The sequence below is a fragment of the Crotalus tigris genome, unplaced genomic scaffold (genome assembly GCF_016545835.1).
Source record: "Crotalus tigris isolate CLP2741 ecotype Arizona unplaced genomic scaffold, ASM1654583v1 scf7180000017628.32516253702:7417878, whole genome shotgun sequence".
Taxonomy (NCBI): Eukaryota; Metazoa; Chordata; class Lepidosauria; order Squamata; family Viperidae; genus Crotalus; species Crotalus tigris.
In genome coordinates, this window is record NW_024096523.1 from 1,430,815 (window position 1) to 1,452,380 (window position 21,566).

The 21,566-nt window shown below is 35.1% G+C and overlaps 1 protein-coding gene and 1 long non-coding RNA gene across 6 annotated transcripts in view; one reads left to right on the forward strand and one right to left on the reverse strand.

The window, feature by feature from the left end:
• Positions 1–1,755: 1,755 nt before the first annotated feature.
• LOC120304066 lies at positions 1,756–19,853 on the reverse strand. The gene is made up of 3 exons (XR_005555600.1): positions 19,669–19,853; positions 2,848–2,909; positions 1,756–2,220 (listed from the first exon to the last, which is right to left on the reverse strand). It is a non-coding gene; the product is annotated as an uncharacterized LOC120304066 (long non-coding RNA).
• Positions 18,513–21,566, forward strand: part of ZNF608 (zinc finger protein 608) — a 147,346-nt gene continuing 144,292 nt past the window's right edge. For 3 of the 5 annotated variants that reach the window (XM_039334173.1, XM_039334170.1, XM_039334174.1), the window contains exon 1: positions 18,513–18,847. The gene's annotated coding sequence lies outside the window, so the exon portion shown is untranslated. Of the gene's footprint in view, positions 18,848–20,038; positions 21,132–21,566 lie in introns of those variants that run through there. The other 2 variants (XM_039334171.1, XM_039334172.1) reach the window with 2 other exon arrangements.

The following is a 21,566-nucleotide window of genomic DNA, read 5'->3' on the forward strand; positions in this document are numbered from 1 at the left end:
GATATTAAAAATGTCACAATGGTAGCCTAGGCAAAATAAAACTTACATACATACTGTATACAATTATTTACATCAAGTGCAATTTAAGGTGCTGGCTATTATCTATAATGCCGTATATGTCATAGGGCCAAGATACTGAGGAATTGCTTTTTCTACAATCATTCTGTCCACTCAGCATGTTCTGGCAGAATGGACCCATTCCAGGTCTTCTCTATTAAAGGATTCCATCTTGTGAAATCAAAGAGCCATGCCTTCTCTGTTGCAGCCCCCACTCTCTGCAACAATATCTCCCCAGAAATACTGGACAGTGCCCGCCTCTTAGGACTCTGGAAAGCTCTGAAAATCTGGGTTTTCTCACAGGCCTGGATTGATGTTTGCTGTTTGTTTAATGGTCCTATTTTGATTTTCACACGCTCCAGAGTCCAAAGCAGTTAGCGGCTAATAAATTTAAGTAACCCAAATCTTTTAAAACTGTTTTTTTAGACACACCCCCACTTTATTTATAAGTGACCTGCAGAGGCCACATTTCAAAAACGGTTGGCCATGGATATCAAAGTGGGTAAGGAAATATAAAAATAAGCTAGATTTAGACTGATTAAAATTAAAATTATTTTCAGTCAATAAGGCAGTGAATAATTTTTATCTTCTCTCACATTAAAATTATAACATTATATTAGAAATTCTGGATGTGAATTCTAAAATGTAGTTGAACTATTCGTAAATCCCGTTTTGCTCAGTTATAATCTGGACCTGGAGAAAATGTCTTTGGGTCTATTGGCTCTTGCTCCATCTTGTCATCTGCTCTGCAGCCATGGATACATCTCTGTTGTCTCCTCCACCCCCTCTTCATCACAAATAACTATCACTCACAATACATAGGAGATCATTTTCAGAAGTAGCTATTGTATAATTCTTTTCCATTTTTTAGTTTTAATAACCTCCTAATCAGTAACAACTAAATAATGAATAGTTTAAAAAGATTTGGAGTTGCTTTGATTAATAATTAAGACATTGTGACAAATATTTTTAAAAAATACTTTTGTCATCATGACCAACCTACATTTTTAATAAAATCAAAAATAGTCAAAGCAGCAAACTGACTTTTTCATTTTTTTCTTCTACATCAACAAGGATACCAGAGTAGAATAAAAGGTTTTTGTAAATATATGAAGACTCATCTTAACCTATACTTTCTAATGCTTCACTTTCAATTTTATTTCTCAAAAATAAGACTTGTTTTTTTTTAAAAAATGTTGACAATTTCATCTCTTCTATTTGTTAAGAAGTAAAGAATATATTTCAATTATCAATAGACATAGACATATCTATAATTTTTGCAGGTTATTTGTTAAACAAATGAAATGTTTTTATTTACTTTATTAGTACAAGAGTATTAGAATGGCTTCATGAACTAGAGCTTTCCAGTTGTGCCACAGAAATAGTTAAATGATATTATACTGTAGCTGAACATTCAAATTTTTTTCCCTGTGAAATTAATGCTTTTAGGGTAAATTTATGTCTGTCAACAAGTAATGATCATAGATGTGAGTTGGCTCATAATCCAGACGTACTAGGTTACAATGTGTTGCCATGGAAACAATGTTTTATTGCATTTTCTCTACTTGATTTAAATCATTTGACAATCATAGCAACCATTTGCCTGTCTTCCTATATCATAAAATTTTTAAAAACACTGATAGATAGACAGACAGACAGACAGAACTTTGCTACTAGAAAGAAAAAGAAACAAGAGAAGGAAGTGAAAAGCTTTTATTTAACATAGACCTTTGGTGAACCATTTATTTCACAAAACGTAAAGTGTTGGGAAATTCAATCCATGGTTACTCATTGCAAAGATTTGTCTTACTACGGCTCACTTTGTTGATTGCATCATATATCTTTTATATTCACTAGAAGTTTAGCTTGAAGCAGAATTTGTTGAAGCAGTTCAACAAGAGCTGTGTTTCCCCTAACACTGTTTATGTCATCTGAAACATTATTCTTTGAATCCAGGACCAATTTTCAATTGAGCAAAGGTCTGTAACTGAATACTGCATGTCTGTATTTATTCAGCATCCAGAATAAGAAATATCCTTGTTCATGTAACATTAATCACTTTCCCAGTGTTCAGCTGAGGTCATTGCCACATTCCTAGCAGTATTACACCGAGTCAAGATTAATCACATATATTAAACCCTGCAAGAACCCAGTGGAAAGGATCTGAAATTATACATTTAGTAAAAGAGAGAAGAGGGGAGGGGGAAGAAGGAAGAAACAAAGATAACAAACATGTGTTAGTATATCAAGAATTTGATACCCGTTTGGATTTTTCTTCAGTTTTGGTGCAGTTTACCATGTCAGTTTTTCATTAGAGAATAGACTATAGGGAATGATTAGTGTTGTTTTTAACTGTATTGATATTTTATTGCTGTAAACCACCATGGGGGATCTTTTTTACAGCTGAAAGGCAAAACACAAATGGCCTGTAAATAAATGCAAGTTAATTAAGTGATCTTTAGACTAACTATGATTAGGATGGACCTTTCTTAATGAGAAATGTACCTACATACACTCCAATTGAATGACTAAGCTTAGTTTATATATTTACTTTGGTGGCTGATACAGCTCATTAAAACAGAAAAGAAATAGATTCCTTTTTCCAGATAACTACAGTTGTGAAACATAAAGTTTAAATAAGTATGAAAATGGGACTATGTACCCCTACAAGGAATTACTCCTAAAATGTAGGATTATTGTGATAAAGTCTACAGCACATAATTATGTAAATAACTAGCTGATATTAGAAGTTGTGTTATGGTGGAGAATGTCTCATACCAAATTTCTTACCTAGGCACTAGATGAGTTTGGATTGTATCTGGATCTGAAATTCCTCCAAATGTCAGCTGTTTCTGGAAGAGGAACAATTTAAGGTAAAACCAAAAGCTGCTTTCCAAGAAGTCACAACTTCTAATTTTTTAAAACAATTTAAAATCAAATTTAATTCATTCAAATATTCAATTTGAATATCTTAACATACATGATTCTGGATGGCTCACAATCATTAAAAGACCCAAAAACATTAAGAAGATTGCAAAGAAAAAAAAAGTATTAAACCCATTAGACCAGGGGTGTCAAACTGCTGGCCCGCAGGTCGGTTGCATCATATGGAGGCCACGCCCATTCCAGCTCCGGCAATGCAAAAAAAGTCACAATATGTCTCAACACGTCACGTGCATTAGACTATTAAAGTCACTGCAATCTGTAGCCAAGGTACAGAACATACATATTCAGTATAGACAGCAAACAGGCTATACTGAATATATGTACCACCACTGTATCCCCAAGTGTGGTGGAAGAACTGTGTTTTCGGAGCTTTCTGAAAAGCCAATAGGGTTGGGGCCAAATGGGGTTCCAAAGGGTAGATACTATGGAAGAAAAAGCTCTCTTTTGGGCCCAGTCAGATGAGATTCATTAGTAGATGTGACCCAATGACATGGGTATATGTAAACAATGCATTTACTGCTATTTGTTAAGTTTAAAATTAGATACATACCTGAAGCCAACATTGACAAAAATATATAATGGTAAGGGAAGACACAAATTAGACTTTGAAGGTTGCAGAATTAAATTAATTGCAATTAACTAATATTTATTTTATTAGATCTTTGAAGAGAACTTATTATAATTTATTCTGAGTATTCACAACCTGAACTAGATATGATTTAAAGGCATCCAGGACAAAAGAAACATTGTATTTTTTTAATGTTTTCTCTGTAATCCTTGTGAGCCTCACTTTGATTATATGTATATTTGTCTATGAAAAGAATAGTAGGTCAACTCCCAACTCCAGGAATCAAAATTATAAAATGTATTTAGTTGTAGTTCAATATAATTCAGACTGAATTAATTATCAGTTATCAGCTTGAAGTTTTCTACAGTTTCATCAATATCCAGAAAAACGACCATTTTAAATAAAAGAAACAAAACAAAGAAATAGTATTTTAATTAGCAAAATAATTTAATCAGATCTAGAACTACTCAATATAGTTAACTAAATATTAGGAAAAAATCAGCCTCAACATCTGAAGAACTGAATTTTCTCTAATTATCACAGTGAAGCACCTTTACAATCCACTTTCCACCTTAATCTATTGTAGCTGTCCATACTAGGAGAGATGAAGTATCAAAATCTAAGTGTTCAGTTCACTTCTCCTATTAGGCTTTCCTTTGTATATTTTATAGTAATTCTATAAGCCTTTCAGATGAGATCAACTCCCAGTGACATGATATGGAAGTTAATCAACACTGCCTTTTTTAATGGTATTTTGTCAACTTTTCAGACTAACCTACAGCTTTAGAATTCTCAAATGGTCCTTATCACAACCAGGACCAAATTTGTTTTCTTTTATAAATATAACAAGTTTGGCTAGATGATTTTATACTCATATTTAATTATTCAACCCATTATACTAGTCCTTTTCTTCTCTCAACTCTTTCATTTATTCCTTTTACCAATTGTGTGTTATAATAAACATTTACTTTAAATTGCAGTGATTTGAGTACATTGCCAAAAAGGTATAAATATGATCAGTAAACATATATAGAAATCTGTACATATCAATAGTTGTTCCATTTTCCAGATCACTGATGCATACGATCTAATAGACTAGTTATGTGGATTATTGAATGCATTTGTTTATACTGCATTTTATAAATTCCATCGCAGAATCCAAGGCAACTTTTTGATAATCTCCTACTCAGAAACAGATTAATTGCTTGGCTTCAACAAGGCATCCTATCCTCCATACAATGTAATAACTGATCAAAATATTTTTTGCAGGTAGATTTTTTTTAAAAAAATACTGTATTTGTAGCATACTAACTTTATCTTAATTGCAAGAATTTTTCTTATTTCACATTGAATTATACAAGGATGCATGAAATCTCATTTAGCAAATTAATTGGAGAGATGGACACAAATTGATGGATCACACAAATTGTTGGAGAGTATTTTATAACAGAGAATGTATGTTACTTGTATTAATTTATGTCATTTGCATGTGCACATACAAGTGCATAAATAATTACTGGTATACGTTCTTCACTTGAAATTTTTACAAAAGATTGATATATAAAAGAACGGTAAGTGGCCAGATAACTTCAATAATTTCACATTTCAAGCATTAATATGCTTGCCTAAAAATAAGTATCACAGATTTCAATACACTACCATAAACATACACATTTCTATTCTTTTCTATTCTGGGTCTTGCTATTTAGTCCAAGTTACTATTGCTAAACATTATTGTACCAAGACAAATTGGAATACTTGAACTAACCTTTGTGTTTTGAGATCAGCTTTAGAAGTCATACTTGTACGCTTGCTGATGAGATCAGTGAGCATGATGATAGCCCACTTTGGGGGACTTCTTCCAACCACAATATATATTTATGTGTCACTTCCATTTTAAAGACCCATTTGTTTCTTTAAAAGTTACTTTAAGTGTATTTAGCTACCTTACTTTAAAGCTCATGGTGCAATCTTCTACATTTTTCTCCTGAAGCCCTATTAATTTCAATGGTTCAATAGGTAAAAGAAGTCAAAAGAGTCAAGAACTATAATCCTCTGCTCATGTTCTTGAATGAATGTACAAAGATCTTACATTGTGAGGGATATTTCTAAATAAAGATGTCTCGAAATGAGCTACAGAATGAATAAGCATACACAGAAAATAAAGTGTTTTGGACATGTACGTCGATCAATATATGAAGAATGCAGGAGTGATCACAAATTAATTGCATACACTAACTTCATTATTTTTAATATCTTTTAATATATGATAGAAAACATCTCCAGTGAGTAGGAATCACTGTGGACACTTGCTTCCTAACATAAGCTAAGTCTGAAGGAGCATCATCAGGAAAACTACTCTTCAAAATTATCCTAAAATAAAATAAAAATGTCATTGGCTGACTATCTGAAGATGAACATCAAAAGCCTTTCTTTTCAAAAGAGGAAATTTTAAAAAAAGGTCATAGTTTCTCCTGAATGTGAAATATAATATCTTTAGCATGTAATAATTAAAAAAAACAATTACAGTAGTCTTATCTGGACCTTGCAGCTGTATTTCCTTGTTTTTGCATTGGCAGAATGTATTGGAAGGTTATGACAAACCATGAAAATTGCATCTTAAAGAGTTTTCTTTCTTTTCCTATGATCTGATTGAAACAGACAGCTACATTTTGTGTATATATAATTAGGCAGTAAAATAGTCTTTGAAGGCAGATTTCATTTAGTATGTGAGTCACACACAACAGGCTTTCATTCAACAGCCAAAGACTGATCTTTTTAATGCCTTAACTTGCTCAACCTGTTTTCAGAACTCTATATAGGAGAGAGAGGGGAGAAAGAGAAAAGGAAGAAAGGCGGACAACAATTTTTTGGATCAAATTTCTTCAGTCAAAGGAGAAAGAGAGGGAGGGAGGGAGAGATTGTGAAAGACTAAGAGAAAGAGAGATATACAGAGAAAATCAGAATTGAATAAATATGAGATAAATATGAGATAAATATGAGAAGGCATTGCCTCTCCCACCCACTTTCTTCCTCAATGCCCACCACAGCAATGAATGCTGCACCAGCTCTGGGTGTATCTAATTCCCCTTATAAAAAGCTATTTCACCAGTAAAACTAAGATCCACAGTTTTCTTTTTTTTCATCATCACTTCTCAACAAACTAATAGCATCGGTTTTCTTTCATTTTCAATGCAAAGATTTTTTTTTTTAAGAAAAAAGAAAAATGAATGTCATTCTGTTCTGTCAACAATCATAATTTTCAAAGGAACCAGAAAAGCAGAACTATCTTACAAGATGTGATTCACATATTGCCACAACAAAGCATTTTCATGCACAGTAGAAAATATAAAAAGCATCCAAGTTGAATAATGCTTCAGTGTTTGTTCTTATGCTTTCTAAGAATGTTTGTTCCTGCTTTATTCTTTAATAGAGGCAGTTGTCAACTTACAATCACACATTCAGCAACTGTTTAAAACTACAACCATGCTGAACAAAGGGGCTTACAACCTGTATCTAATGTTACAGCCATTGCAATGACCCCACATCACATGAACAAAGTTTGGGCGTTTGGCAATCTAGTTGCCCTTACAACCATGCCCGCCGCTTGCACAAATAGAGCTGTACGCATACGGAACCATCTACTTTCCCCAGTCCCCCGAGCAGTACGCAAAGCCACAAAAGGTTGGGGAACTCAGTCTTAAACTGTACATCTTTCAAATTGGAATTTAAAAAAATATCAAGCTGAGCCATATTAGCCTACTTCTTTTATTTTGACCTTGTAGGATTTTTTTTTAAAGGATGATACCAAAAAGCAGATAGTATAAACTGCAAAAATCAGAATAGCTCCACGTTAAGAAAAAATTAAACATAAATTTACCTCCTGCTGAGCATGTCAGTTAAACAAGTTCCAAAAAAGAACAAACTAAACAGCGCTATAATTTATAGATATATAACTTATCAATTTGGCACATATGTTTAAAAACTGTACAAACAACACCCAAAGTTTTATCTGGGCCATTCTTTCCCCTCCTTTTAATATAAAATTATTTAAAGATGATCGTCATCATCACCATTAGCTATTTTGTCGTGCCCAACCCTCGGCCACTCTATGGATCAGCATTCTCATGTCTCTCTGTCTTGCACTGCCTCCTTCAGATCTGCCATGGTCATCTCAGTCTTCTTTTATAGTGTCCAGTCAGCAAGTAGTAGGATGGCCCCTTCTCATTTTTCTGCTGATCACTCTCAGCAGCGAGTCAGCTCTCATGACATGATCAAAGTATGACAGCATCTGTTTGGCGAACTTGGCTTCAAGTGATATTTTTGGTGAGGTTCGGTTTAGAATGTCTTTGTTTTCATTTTTGCAATCCATGGGATGGATAATAGTCACCTCTAGCATCACAGTTCAAAGGCTTCCACCTTTCTCCTATCTGCCTTTTTCAGAGTCCAGGTTTGTAGCCATAAGTAGCAGTTGGCAAAATTATTGCATTAACTAATCTGCATTTAGTTAATGCAATAACTAAATAACAATAAATAAATAAATTTGGTATCAAATTTTAAAAAATGTTACTACAAGATATGTGCAAGCAATCCATGTCCAACCCACAGACTTCCTTCAGCCAACCTTCATGTAGCTTTTGGTTAATTTCAAATCACTATTGAAAGAAATGATTTCTGGTCAGAAACTTCTTGTGTTTCTATACAGTCTTGTCCTAGCAAGAGAATAAAAGTTGCCCAAAAGAAACTGGATGCCCATGTTTTGACTTCATCCATGAATTGGCTTCATCCATGCAAGCCCCAATACATTAAGTTTGAGGAAACGTGGTTTCCAGCAGAAAAAAAATATAAGAGGAGAGCCGGGAAAAAGATTTCCAGATATCCCAACATAAAAATTTCAAAGTTAACTTTTTCATCACCTTTGTAACTAAACAATTGTTATCCAAAGCAGTTGTTAAACAATGACTACCTGTACTACACTGCTGAAGGACATACCCTTTCCTTACTTTCCATTTTAACTGCAGTATACATTGACAAAAACACTTCGTATTCCACTTTCTTCACAAGCATTTTGATTCTGCAAGTGGACAATACGTAGTTCACTGGTAGACAGGGTATGTTGCATACAAAGTCTACAGTATAGTTCAATGGTGGCGAACCTATGGCACGGGTGCCAGAGGTGGCACTCAGAGCCCTCTCTGTGGGCATTCATGCCGCCATCTCAGTCCTAGGCCTTCAGCTGGGTTTTATAAAACCTTTTAGCTTTAGGCCTCCACTGCCGTGTGCAAAAAAAAAAAAGGGGGTTCAATCAGTGAGTCAATTTCAACTTCTCGCAGGGAAAAAAAAATCTTGCAAAGTTGGAATTGATTGATTGAACTTAGTCCCACCCAGTCTGCCGTTACCACCCAGCCACGCCCACTCAATGGGCCACACCCACCTGGCACCCGACAATGCATAAGTGGGTTTGGGGTTGCAGTCTGGGCACTCAGTCTCTAAAAGGTTCGCCATCACTGATAAAGTTTCTCTGCTTGATAATATTTCCCCACATTTTCCACACCCTTTGTAAGTCTCAAAACTTTCTGGCTTGTGCTTCTGATATGTTTGGAATTACAGACCTAGCCTGCAACACCTCAGTAGCTGTGCAGCTTAAGTAGCTAAAAGCAGAGTGATTGATAAAATGATAGCAATAGCACTTACTTATATACCGCTTCACAGTGCTTTACAACTCTCTCTAAGCAGTTTACAGAGTCAACATATTTCCCCCAACAATCTGGCTTCTCATTTTACTTGGAAGGATGGAGGGCTCAATCAACCTTGAGCCGATGAGAATCGAACTGCCAAACTGCAGACATCCGCCAGTCAGAAGTAGCCTGCAGTATTGCATTCTAACCACTGCACCACCACAGCTCTGATGCTGATTTGCACCTTCTGTTTCAAACAGCTGCTCCCATACCTTCTAGTGCTCTGTGAATTAATATGTCCCTTCCATCTTCCTTCACAAAAAGACACTTTGACCATTGTCAAAAATGTCATGTCCATGTGTGCATTGTTGTTTTAAGTTTGTGAACATTTTGAATTTTCAATATTTCTGCATAAATATTCCCTAAATCTGTTCTCCACACAAGTCCTAAAACTAAATAAAGAGAACCCAATTAAACAAATGAATTAAAAACATGCTTGTTCATTGATTTATTAAAGATGACCTAAAGATGATCCATATTTACATACATATTTTACAGTGTTTCTTCCAATAGTTTTCTTTGGGGAAAAACAAAATGGATTTTTGAAATAATTAAGAATACATCCTGAGGGCTCAAGATTTTTGTTCATAGAGTTAGATCTGTGTTGCTGAGAGAATGCTGTGAACACAACATTTTAACAAATTCAAAGTGAATATGTTAATTCAGCACATTCTGAAAATGTTACATATCAGCAAAATCACTGCAATAATATGTTGCTCTTTGCTTTGTTTATTATAAAAACAATAACAATCTCTCTGTGTTTTCTTCTGAAATAGCATCTCCGGAATTTGTAATCTACTTCCAAATCTGGAAAGTCTATTGTATAGTTCATTGAATATGAATCAGCACTATGATTTGGTTACAAAAAAGACAAATTGCAATATTAGCCAACTTTAACAGTAATTGACAGAAGATAATCATTCTGTTACCTTCTGCATTGGTCAGACCCAATCTAAAGCACCAGTAGTCCTTGATTTATGACCATTCATTTAATGACTGTTCAAAGTTACAATGGCACTGAAAAAAGTGACTTTGGACCAGTCCATGTACTTAGACTGTTGTAGTGTTTCTGCAATCATGTGATCAAAATTTGGGGCCTTGGTGACTGGAATGTATTTGTAATAGTTCCAGCATCATGGGGTTATTTTTGATTGCCATTTGTTGTGATCGTCCCAGGGGACTGCCAACAAGCAAAGTTAATGAGGAAGCTGGATTCATTTAAATGTCTATATGATTCACTTAATTACTGTGGTGTTTCATTTAATGACCACAACAAAAAAGTTTGTAAAATCAAGCATGACTCAACCACATAATTTAGTGGAGGAGGTTCCACTCCCAACTGGGGTCATAAGTTGAGGAGTACCTATTTATTGGACACCATTATCCGATTTAAATTATACTGATGGTAGCAATGATATCTCTGATGGGCTATTTTATACTATCATGTCATTTATCAAGCACTTGGAAGCATTTGGATTTATTTATCATGTTCAGGCATAAGATGTGTTGAACTATAGTAGTTTATAGATCATGGTTTGCAAAAATCCATGGCTGATTTCCCACTTAAGAGCTAAAGAAAACCAATCCAAACTCAAACAAAAATCACTCAGAAAACCAGATGTCCCCTTTTATGGTTTAGTACAATGTGTGAATTTGAAACAGAACTTTTTTAGTTATGTCCATTTATTCCATTGTAATAATACCAAAAGTAATACATTTACATTAATTTAAATGACATCAATTTAATTAACAACCACTTTTAATTTTTATTTCCAAATAGTTATAATATACCAGTTAGCACTGTTTCAGTGTGTGTGATTTCAGCTTAATTTGGAAGGGCAATAAACATTGCAGAATTAAATATTCTACAACAGAGGTGTCAAACTGCTGGCCCGGAGGCCAGATGCATCATACCGAAACTGCGCCCACCCTATTGCCAGCTTACGATATGTCGTATACATCATGTGACGTTGCAAGTTTGACACCAGTGTTGTACAAGTTACATACAAAAAAGCCTGCACTACAGCTTACATACAAATAAAATAAAATAAAAATGAAACTTTTATCACATTTATCAGAAATTCTGAGGAACAACTGTCAATCATTGTATGTACCAATCAGCTAAACAGTTTTAATAATTTATGAATCTAACTTGATTTGCTATACATTAGGACATTTGTTCACTCAATTATTTTTCAGAAATGTATAAAAAAAGGATCTGGCTCTTTAAGATTAAGATAATCTTCAAACATATACAAAGACATATAAAAACAAATTGTTTTAAAATCAGACATCCAAGAAAACTAATACCATGGATGCACTTAGAGGCACACGTAGCAGGTTGCTAGATACATATAGTGCTTGACTTAGGACTACAATTGAGCCCAAAATTTCTGTTGCTAAGTGAGACATTTTGCCCCTTTTTATGACCTTTGTTGCCACAGTTGTTAAGTGAATCACTGCAGTTCTTAAATTAGTAACACAGTTGTTAAGTGAATCTGGCTTAGTCATTGACTTTGCTTGTCAGGTCATAAAAGGTGATCACATGACCCCGGGACACTGCAACCATCATAAATATGAGTCAGTTGCCAAGTATCTGAATTTTGATTACATGATCATGGGAATGCTCCAATGGTCGTAGTGTGAAAAATGGTCTTAAGTCACTTTTTTCAGTGCTGTTGTAAATTCAAAAAAATCACTAAACAAACTTTTGTGAGTCAAGGACTACCTATGCTTCTCTATTTAAAGAACTGATATAGCTGTCTATCTCATGCTGTAATCCTACAAACATCCTCTCCCTAGATGGCTCACAACAACCAGTTAAAACGTATTTTAGCATTGCCATTATGTTGTATTTAAAATAGTGCCTCAATTTTTAATGATCCAGAGCAACTTGTTTATAGAAAACTCTTTAGCAATGCAGATAATGTAAAAAAGAAATGCCCTATCGGCTTCATATAAATAGGCATAACAGTGTGCTATGTTGCAATCAGAGATCTGAACATAAGAGTTTGAAAATCAGCCAGTGAAGTGCTATAAAAGAACTCTTCCATAATAGCAGTTATACAGCATACTCACAACATTCTTTATAAGATGGAAAGCCTTCAGAGAATACAAGCATATTTCTAGCTTATGTTTATTACAGTGGATCTTCTGATTAATTTTCTCTTTAAGAAATTTAACAGAAGCATAAATTAAAACAATTGGCCCCAACACTATTAATCACTTTATATAGCCAAAGGGGTTAATATAATTATCCCCCAAATGCCTCTTTTTTCTCATTATTTTCCCAATACATCTTCAACAGTCACAGTGAATCACACAGGTCTCTAGTTAAACAAGGCTTTCTTTTATCTACACTGATGCTTTGCTGCAAAAGCAATAAACCCTACTCAGTTCACAGGTGCACTAGCTGATGGAAATTTGTCACTTATTGATAAAAATGGATGATTGGATTTTAAATCTGCCTTCAAAACATATCCAGCTGTAAATATGTAAATTGATTAGGATAGCAAATTTTAAAAAAAAGTAATTGGAAAGTTTGTCATCTTTGTTGTCTCTGAATGCCAAGTTCTACTACAGTAATGTCTTTTGTTTTCCTTGGACAGCAGCCATAGTCAAGTCACACATCTTTAAGAATAAAAAAATGGAAAACCACATACAAAATTCTTAAAAATAGGTAGAAGGTTCACTCCCTTCAACTGGAAATATGCAAGATGGGCTTGTCAATTAATTTTTAAAATAATTTAGAACTATACTATTTTGTTATTTGAAATCATAATCCCAGTTGCATCTATTACTATGGAAGTGAGTCCTTATTTACATATCTAAAATTGCCCTTACTCTCCTTGTTCTGTGCTTCCCCATTTGTTATAAAGTCCCTCTAAGAAATTTTGAGAAATAACATGAGCATAATTGGTAAGGATACCACATACCAGTCACTTTTGTTTTACAAGCAGTGAGGCACAATTATATGCAATTCTCAATGACAGCTGGATGTGCACAAATTTATATATTTGTATATGTGACCTTTAATTGAGGCCCTTGTGCAGGCTTCAACGGCAAAAAAATTGGCCAATCCCTACTTGATTAACAATTAAAGTTTATGATATTATTTGTGGTGTGAGCATTTAAATGTCTATAGATATATGTTGATTTCAGGAGGTGTAACCTGTGTACACATTAGATTATTTAATGACTGCTATAGCATCAATATATTATGTGAATGGTACATGAAAAACCTCTAATATTTGCCTGTTAGCTTATGTCACTGTACTTTTCAAACACATTCAGTTCTTTGGTTAATTAATAAGAGATGGAGAAAGAGAAGGACAAGAAATTAACCATTTTAAAAATCCCGCTGATATGATTAAATTAATGCTGCATTTCACTTTACCATTCAAATTACTGGGATCTGAAATCAAAATAATGGCAAAAGTAAAAATAACTACTAAAGTTAAACATCTTCTACCTTTAAAAAACCTAGGTCTAGATAAATCTAATTATATATCTAAAATAAATTTTTTGAAGAGCATTAGATGACATAGATGCAAACCTATTGGTAGTAAGTTGGTAATCCAAATTATCATTGTTTTAGTTGTAGAATGGTAATCAATACTAATAATCTCTATTTTGTTATCCCTCTGTGTAACTACTGTTCTAAAACCTGGAAACTAACAACACATCCACCTACTTTTAAAGCCTCTCTACTTCTATTTTGTCCCTATTTTGTCTTCCTTTTCATGTGATAAGACATCCATTCCTGATTTATTAACAACATGTTGCTGCTAAATATATGAAGAATCCACATAGGCCAGCTAATATGTTCCAGGTAATGGTGCCTTTTACAAAACAGCATGACTCAATATCTACAGTTATTAGGATTATTTTTGAAAACACCTACCCTTTTCCCATTAACCATATTCTGAATTATAAGAATGTGGTAGGATGGAGTGATGCTATTTCACCCCTGTCAGTTTCAGTTACAAAAACATTTGTTCAATGGACTATCCTTCTGTAACATTAGGATTGTATAATACAAATAAAGCAGAAGCATGTTTGCAATCTCACCCAGTGACCATTCCTTGGCGAGAGAACAGACTAACTATTCAGAAGCAATTTTCTTCAGACTGAATTTATGTGCTGACCGTATAAGATCATTTCCCATAATAACCCTCCCCCTACCCAGTGTTAAATACAATCTGTCTCCCACTCACTGTAATAATAATGTGCAAATGACTGTAATTTTGCAGACATGAAACAGCCTAAAGTGAAACATGTCTAAACAAGAGGTTGATTTTGAAAAATGAGGGCTATTAACCAAATAAGTAAAATATATATTATTCAAAAAGAAAAAAAGAAAAAAAAGAAAAATCCAACAGTGACCTGTGTAAATACTATTTTATTTAATTTCCCCTCCCCAAAAACCCTAATCATTTCAATGTTGCTTTCTTATAAATAGTAATGTGAAAAGTAGTGAGTAAAAATAAGATGGAATATTTGCAGTTTCATTGAAAAAACATCATGGGAAAAATAGAAGCAAAGGAAGAAAAATATTTTTAGAGGTTCATTTATGAATGTTGATCACTGACATAATTCTTTCTATCCAGTATTGGTATTATTATCCAATACTTAGTCCAAGTATTCTTTTAGCAACATTTTGTAAAACAAAATCCAAATATCATATGCTGACTAGATTAGCATAATATACATTTATTAATGTTCATACTTTTCCTTTTTCTATCATATTTTAAATACCTCGATCATATGAGTCATATTTTTGTTTTATAATCCGATTTCTATATAATTAAATCTTATACTAGTTTCAGAATACACTATATTTTAGAGTACATATACATAGGGTTGTCAGACTGCAATCTTATTAAGACTTAATTGTTCACAGTTCCATTTAAAAAAGTACTTTGAAGCCTTATTTAACACACTGGCAAAAACACTGGCTTTCAAGATTAGGTGAAAAGAACAGCACAACAAAAACATTTCAAAGCAGTCTATAAAGTCAGAGTTTTATTATTATTGTTGAACATTTTTATAGCAATCTTCATTTCTTTAACCAATAAATTTTACCTTGTTTCAAAAGCTCACTTCCCAAGATTTCCTATTGTTAGCATATTGCTGTATATTCTGAGATACTCTGTGTGAGAATACAACTGAAGAATTGGAACAAAAAGTTTTATTTACATTGCAACTACGCTGCTATAAACAGACTTATTTTCTAGACTTCTCACTTCCAAGAAATCTTCCATTTTTAGCAATGCTGTAGTTATTAATAAGTATTTCTCAAACTGTTGAATACCTCTCAATTCAACCACTTTAAAATGGACTCTGTTTTCCCCTCCCAGTTTACTGCTAACAAAAGGTCCTGTAATGAAGTTCAAGTCATTCATCTATTTACTCTGTTTACACACACACACACACACACAGGGAGAGAAGGAGGGAGCTGAATTTGCTGTATTTATGAAATGAGATGCTTAATACACTACTGACATTTCAATAGGTATAGAAATGGCTATCTCAGCTCTTCCTGAAATAGCACTAGCCTCAGCATTAACAATTATTTCTCCTAAATTCCCTTTACTACAGTATATCCCATATAAAGTGTCACTCAATCACTTAATCCTTTCTCCAAGTAAAAGGGATAGTTTTCTGACATTAATTTCCATAACTTTTTTGTAATTTTCTGAATAAGAAGATTATACCACTTTTTCTCAGCTTCAAGAATCTGCTATGCAAAAACATCTTCTATACCAAATATCATTTGTATTGGGGGCATCGTAGAGGAACAGGATGATTTATATTTCTCTTTGCAAGAACAGATTATGTTGCAGGACCAAAATTAACAGAGCCCTTCTTGCTGCACTTACCTAAGTACTGAATCATGAGATTTCCCAAACAAGTATCCAGTTTGCTTTGGTGGAGGGTTAAAATTTTACAACTGAATCTACTGATGCAAGTTCTTACTTTTAGTAGGCAATTTGGGAATTATAATTTTAAGATATGCATTTGAAATTGTGAGCTTTTTTACAACTTAACAGTGAATTGTTGGCATGAGTTAGGGTCAATTCACATGCCTATTCTGCGTTTCATATGGTCTACATCAACATAGCTGTAAAGTACACAACTGAACAAAGCAGAACTTATTTCTACATAAATATGTAGTCTTGCATTACTGTTATTAGACTATAATGCAGCTCACACATTGCATTAATGATTTTGTTAAATTTTGTTGATAAGCCACAAAGGCTGGGATCACAAACAATTCTGTGCCATAAATATAAATAAAAAATAAACTTTATAAAAAATAAAAACATATAAACTAAATGACTGGATTATAAATTATGTTAAGCCAAATCCAACAAATCACTTTATAATTTAGTGACATATGTGACTCTATCAGATGATCGGTGTTTGTAACAAATACCCTTCCCTCCATACATTTGTTGGCTGCATTCACTACTGTACCAAATTTTAGTGACAGTGCAGAACTACCGTATTCCAACCATTGTTAACTTATTAAAAAGAAACTCAATTATGGATGTTTTTTGCAGAAGAATTTTAGGGCAATTAGCAAATATTAAGATGTGAGCAAGAATAACTGGGCATTGTGTACATTGGCTACACTTGTCTTTTTGACCTCAACAGTGGTGGTAAGAACACAAAGCGGCTCAACTCTAAGTTTGATCAAATGCAATTCCTGCCAGGCAATTATATTGTTTTAAGGAGGCTCATAATGTTTATTCATCCAGAGATTTAGCACTAAATATCAAACTGGGCACTACATACCTTTTAGGTATCAAAATATCAAACCACACAATTGGTTGCAAACTGTTGTAATTTGAAACCCCCCACTTCAAATTTTATACTTTTAACATTTGGAGAAAATTGCTCATTATCTGTTCAAGTATTTCTTTAAAAATGCATTCTTGATTGCCACAGATGAAAGATAACAGCAAAACCAAAAGGTTTTAAAGAAGCTATAAAACACATATGTCCACCTAAACAATGGCTGCTATTAACTATCATGCACATAGTTAATGGTTTATTAAGCATGACCTCTGAGAGCATTATCTTCCAATAATTGGACGTTTTGATTATTTCATGTTTTAGTTATGTAAAATAGGCTGTCTGGAACAAAATAACATACTTTGTACGGAAAGAGTGGGGGAAGGGCTGCTGAGTTAGGTTCCGCCAATGCAGACTTTGCAATTTTCTGACATCAGAATATACCACAGCTTTAGTACATTCTTGGGTGTACATCTACAACAAAATATAATTCTTGATGAAGTGTTTCACTAGAAAAGGTTAACTGGGAGAAGGGGGGGGGACCAGAAAATAATTGCATTCTCACTCATGTGTTCACGCGGTTGGTAAGTGGTTTCTTGCTATTCCAGTTCCCTGCTTGCAGCAGTAAATCAGCAGACTGGAAACAAAAGGGTTACTCCTCTCCATAATAAAAATCGAAATGCTCTACTTAAGTCATATTGTAAAAATGAGCAGAAAATAAAGTGTGGAAAAACGAAGAAGGGTGAGAAAGGTGATTGCGCAGCATGTCGACTGAATACCCCTGCAAAGCAGAGAGGATGGGGGAAGGGGAAAAGGACGGTTTTCCTTTGGGAAAAATGTCTCTCCCCCCCCCCCCCTTCAGCTCTAGAAAACACACATCAGCATCAGGAAAGACCTTCGTACAGAGTCAAATGGTACAGATATTCGGGGGGGGGGGGAGGAGAAGCACTTGAAGAAACGGCAAGATTTTTCAACTGGTTCTTGGAAAAGGCACACAAGGAAGCCATTAATTGTGGCTTTGCATACACACGCAAATCTTACACGCTGAAACTGTATAAAAGAGGGAGTCTCCCATATTCCGTCTCCGGGATATATGGTGCAGTCCTACCCCCCTCCTTACCTGATCCTTTAATTTAAATAAAACGTATAGGCTAATGCCATAATTGAAATAGGAAACATATTTGTATCTTGCTGTAGCAAGAGACTGCCTAATGGAGGACTCCTATAGGCTGAGGATTGCAAAATACAAGACTGTGTGTGTAATGTGGGTGTACGCGCATTTCTCACACCCTCCGGCAGCTAAGAGGAGCCACCATCCAATGAACAGGCTCAGTTTCATAAAAGCAGGCCCCTGATTGGACAGAAGGGAAAGGGTATTGGGAACAAAGAAAAATCCCTTTCAGGTACGGGAGTCTGGGCTTGCTTCACACTCTCGCTTCTCTCCAGTTCTGATTTCTGCTGTTCAGTAGTGCAGTAAAGGCAGCTGATTTATGCTGTACGTGTAAGCGAGCGAGTTCATGTGAGAGAATGAAAGACTCTATGTTTTCAAGTTTTTTTTTAATTTCAGTTTAGAAAAGCCTTTAATGATTCACGAAATCTGGTGCTCTTTTCTTCAAAAAGCCCCCCCTTAATCTTGTCGAGGAAATTAATTTTTTTTTCCAAAAATAAAAAAAAATCGGCTGCAACAAAACACACTCATTGCACTTGTAGAAGGAAAAGGTCAACTCGATTCGATACAGTAAGTACGACTGCGTGGTGTATCGATAGCACTTAGAGGGGGTATCTAGACCTATCTTATCTCTCTTATCTGTCTCTCTTTCATATGAAAAGGGGAGCGAGCGTTAAGAAATGTGTGCATTGCAAAGAAATCGGTGTAGGTGGGTTTAAAACTAAAATACACCAAGGGTACGTAGGAGAGGGTGAAAGCATTGCAATTTCTCACACAAATCATCCTGAAAGTGCACTTGAGGGGAAGAGCAGGGGGAGGGAGCGCGCTAAAGCGTATTACCTTTTGGGGTTTAACTGACCAAGTGGGGGAAATAAAAAGAACGAGACTTAAAGATCAGCCTGCGTATCGCCTCGTCCCTTGCTTCGAGACCAGCCCTAAAACAATCAAAGAGCTTGATAAAGAAAATCGAATTTAAGATCCTTTGGAAGGGGGAAGATTTATCTTCTCTCACATGCAAATAAACAATCTGCTGTTAAAAGAGGGGCTGGAGAAGGATGCCCGTGTGTTGTGGGTGCAGTGAATATTTTTCTATCCCCATTTAAAAAGCTGCTCCAGTTCCCCTCCCCCGCCCATAGGAAAAAAAAAATGTTACCACAGAACTGCCATGATCCAATAAAGAAAATACTAATTTGAATGCCACGGAATGTTTTGTTGTGCTGGAAAGAAAGAGACATTTAAAAACCCCTCCACGAAGCCATCCTCCTCATGGCGGGTCTCTGACGAATTCCTGATGGCACTGAATTCAAGGAAAGGGTGAGGAAGGGGCCGATCGCCCTCCTCTCTCTGCAACAGACAGCTTGCAAACCTGGGGAGCTCATTTCACTTCTTACCTCAGGAGCAGCCACTTCTCGGGAGCAATGTTTCAGATGCATAACTTGTAGCTGCGCCAGCCCCAGAAGATAGGGAGGGGGAAAAGGAGGATGAAGGAAGAGAGGAAATAGACCCCCCCCCTTTTTTTTAAAGACCAGATCAGTATTTTCTTGATACGGTTGTCACCCATTTTTTGTTCTCACGACAACCAATTGAGCCCTTGATCCTCACGTGATGTGAAAAGCTTGAACTGTAACAAAATCGCTCCTTTTAGGTGGTTGGTTGCTACTAACCCGCCCATCCCCCTCCCTCCCTCCCTTCCTCCCTCTTCTGTTTTCTCCCTGATACATTTCCAGCGAACCGACTCTGCAGTTTCCAATCTATCAACAATTCATTACAGTTTTTTATCTTCCAAACACCAGCTAATTAAAAATACTAAGCCAAGCTTCGAAAGGCGAGGAGGGAAGAAGGAAATGTGAAAGATGAACCAGCGTTGGCTGAAACATTTTTCGAGGGTAGGAGGGAGGACCAAACAAAATCTCTGTTCTAAAAATAATGACATATATTTTATCTCTTTGGATTCTTAATTACCGAATGGCTCATTCTATGAGCTGCTTGTTTTAAAACTACCTCTCCCCTCCAGGAACTTGTATTTAATTGAGAAACCTATTCCCCCCAAAACTTTAAATCATTTCCTCTGCTTAGGAATATTTGCTTCATTTTCATACTCTCTTTTTTCAACACTCCATCATGTTTTGATAACTGGTTCATCAGACCCTGATTTTATTCCCTCCCTCTTCTCCCTTCCATTCCCCCCCCCCTCAAGTTAGTTCAAGAAGTCAGATCTATGAGCTCGGGAGGGGGAAAAAAAACCCCACTTCCCAACTAACAGGCGGAATCCAGCCCAGATTTTCAGTCCTTTCTCCCCCCCCTTCACTAATTTTCCTCGATGTTAGCACATTCTGCCTTGTAACAACCGGACGCCTGTAGGTTTGTTTCATGGAATCATTACTTACTGATCAGGATGGCTACAGAAGCTGAAACTGAAGACTGGATGTGAAGTTGCGGAAAACATTTTGCAATTTTTATTTCTTTATTACAATCACATCTTGGTGCTTGTTCAAGGAAAGAAGAAAAAAAAATTTATTTTTTTTTTTGGGGTGCTTGTGGCTTCTGGTGTTTTGAATGTGAAATACTATCTTCCAGCCTGTGAAGTTGTGAGGAACAAAATACTTAAGAAGGAAAACCATATTTTTTTTTCAAAAAAAAAAAAAAGGTGGGAGGAAAGAATCTCTTTCGTGTGCCAAAAAGGAAGGAAATATGTTTCTTGACGATTACTCTGCCCGAAATGTTAGTTGGTTTTTACTTCTTGATTACTTACTCTTTAAGTAAAATGAAGTGGGATATTGAGTTCTTGCTGAGACCAGCAAGAACAGAATTTTGATTCTCTGGCTTAAATTTAAAAAATGATAAAGGATTAAAGGTAAGCAATGTACATAATATATATGTAAATATTTGGACACAGACATTAAGAGAAAAAAAGATTCCTTTTAAAATAATTCTAGCTAAGCTGTGTCAAGCACACACTCCTTTGCGGTTAGAGGCCACCTTGGTGTATAGCGTTTAAAGTGTATGTCTTAATCAGTTTCCTGTACAGTCAGTAATACTATATTTAACAGTCTGAGCAATAGGTGACCTAAGTGGACATTAGAACCACTTTGAGATGTGTTATCTTGAATGCATTTTAAATAGAAATTGTGAATTCTCTTCCCTCAGATTAAAAAAAAAATTAAAATGAATGTACTTTTATTGTTGTTTGGTTGTTCTCAGTGACTCTTAGAGAAACAAGCTAATTCAGCCTAGGGAACAGATACAGAACTTGAAGGGGGTGGTGATTTTTTTTTTTTGGTAGGTAAAA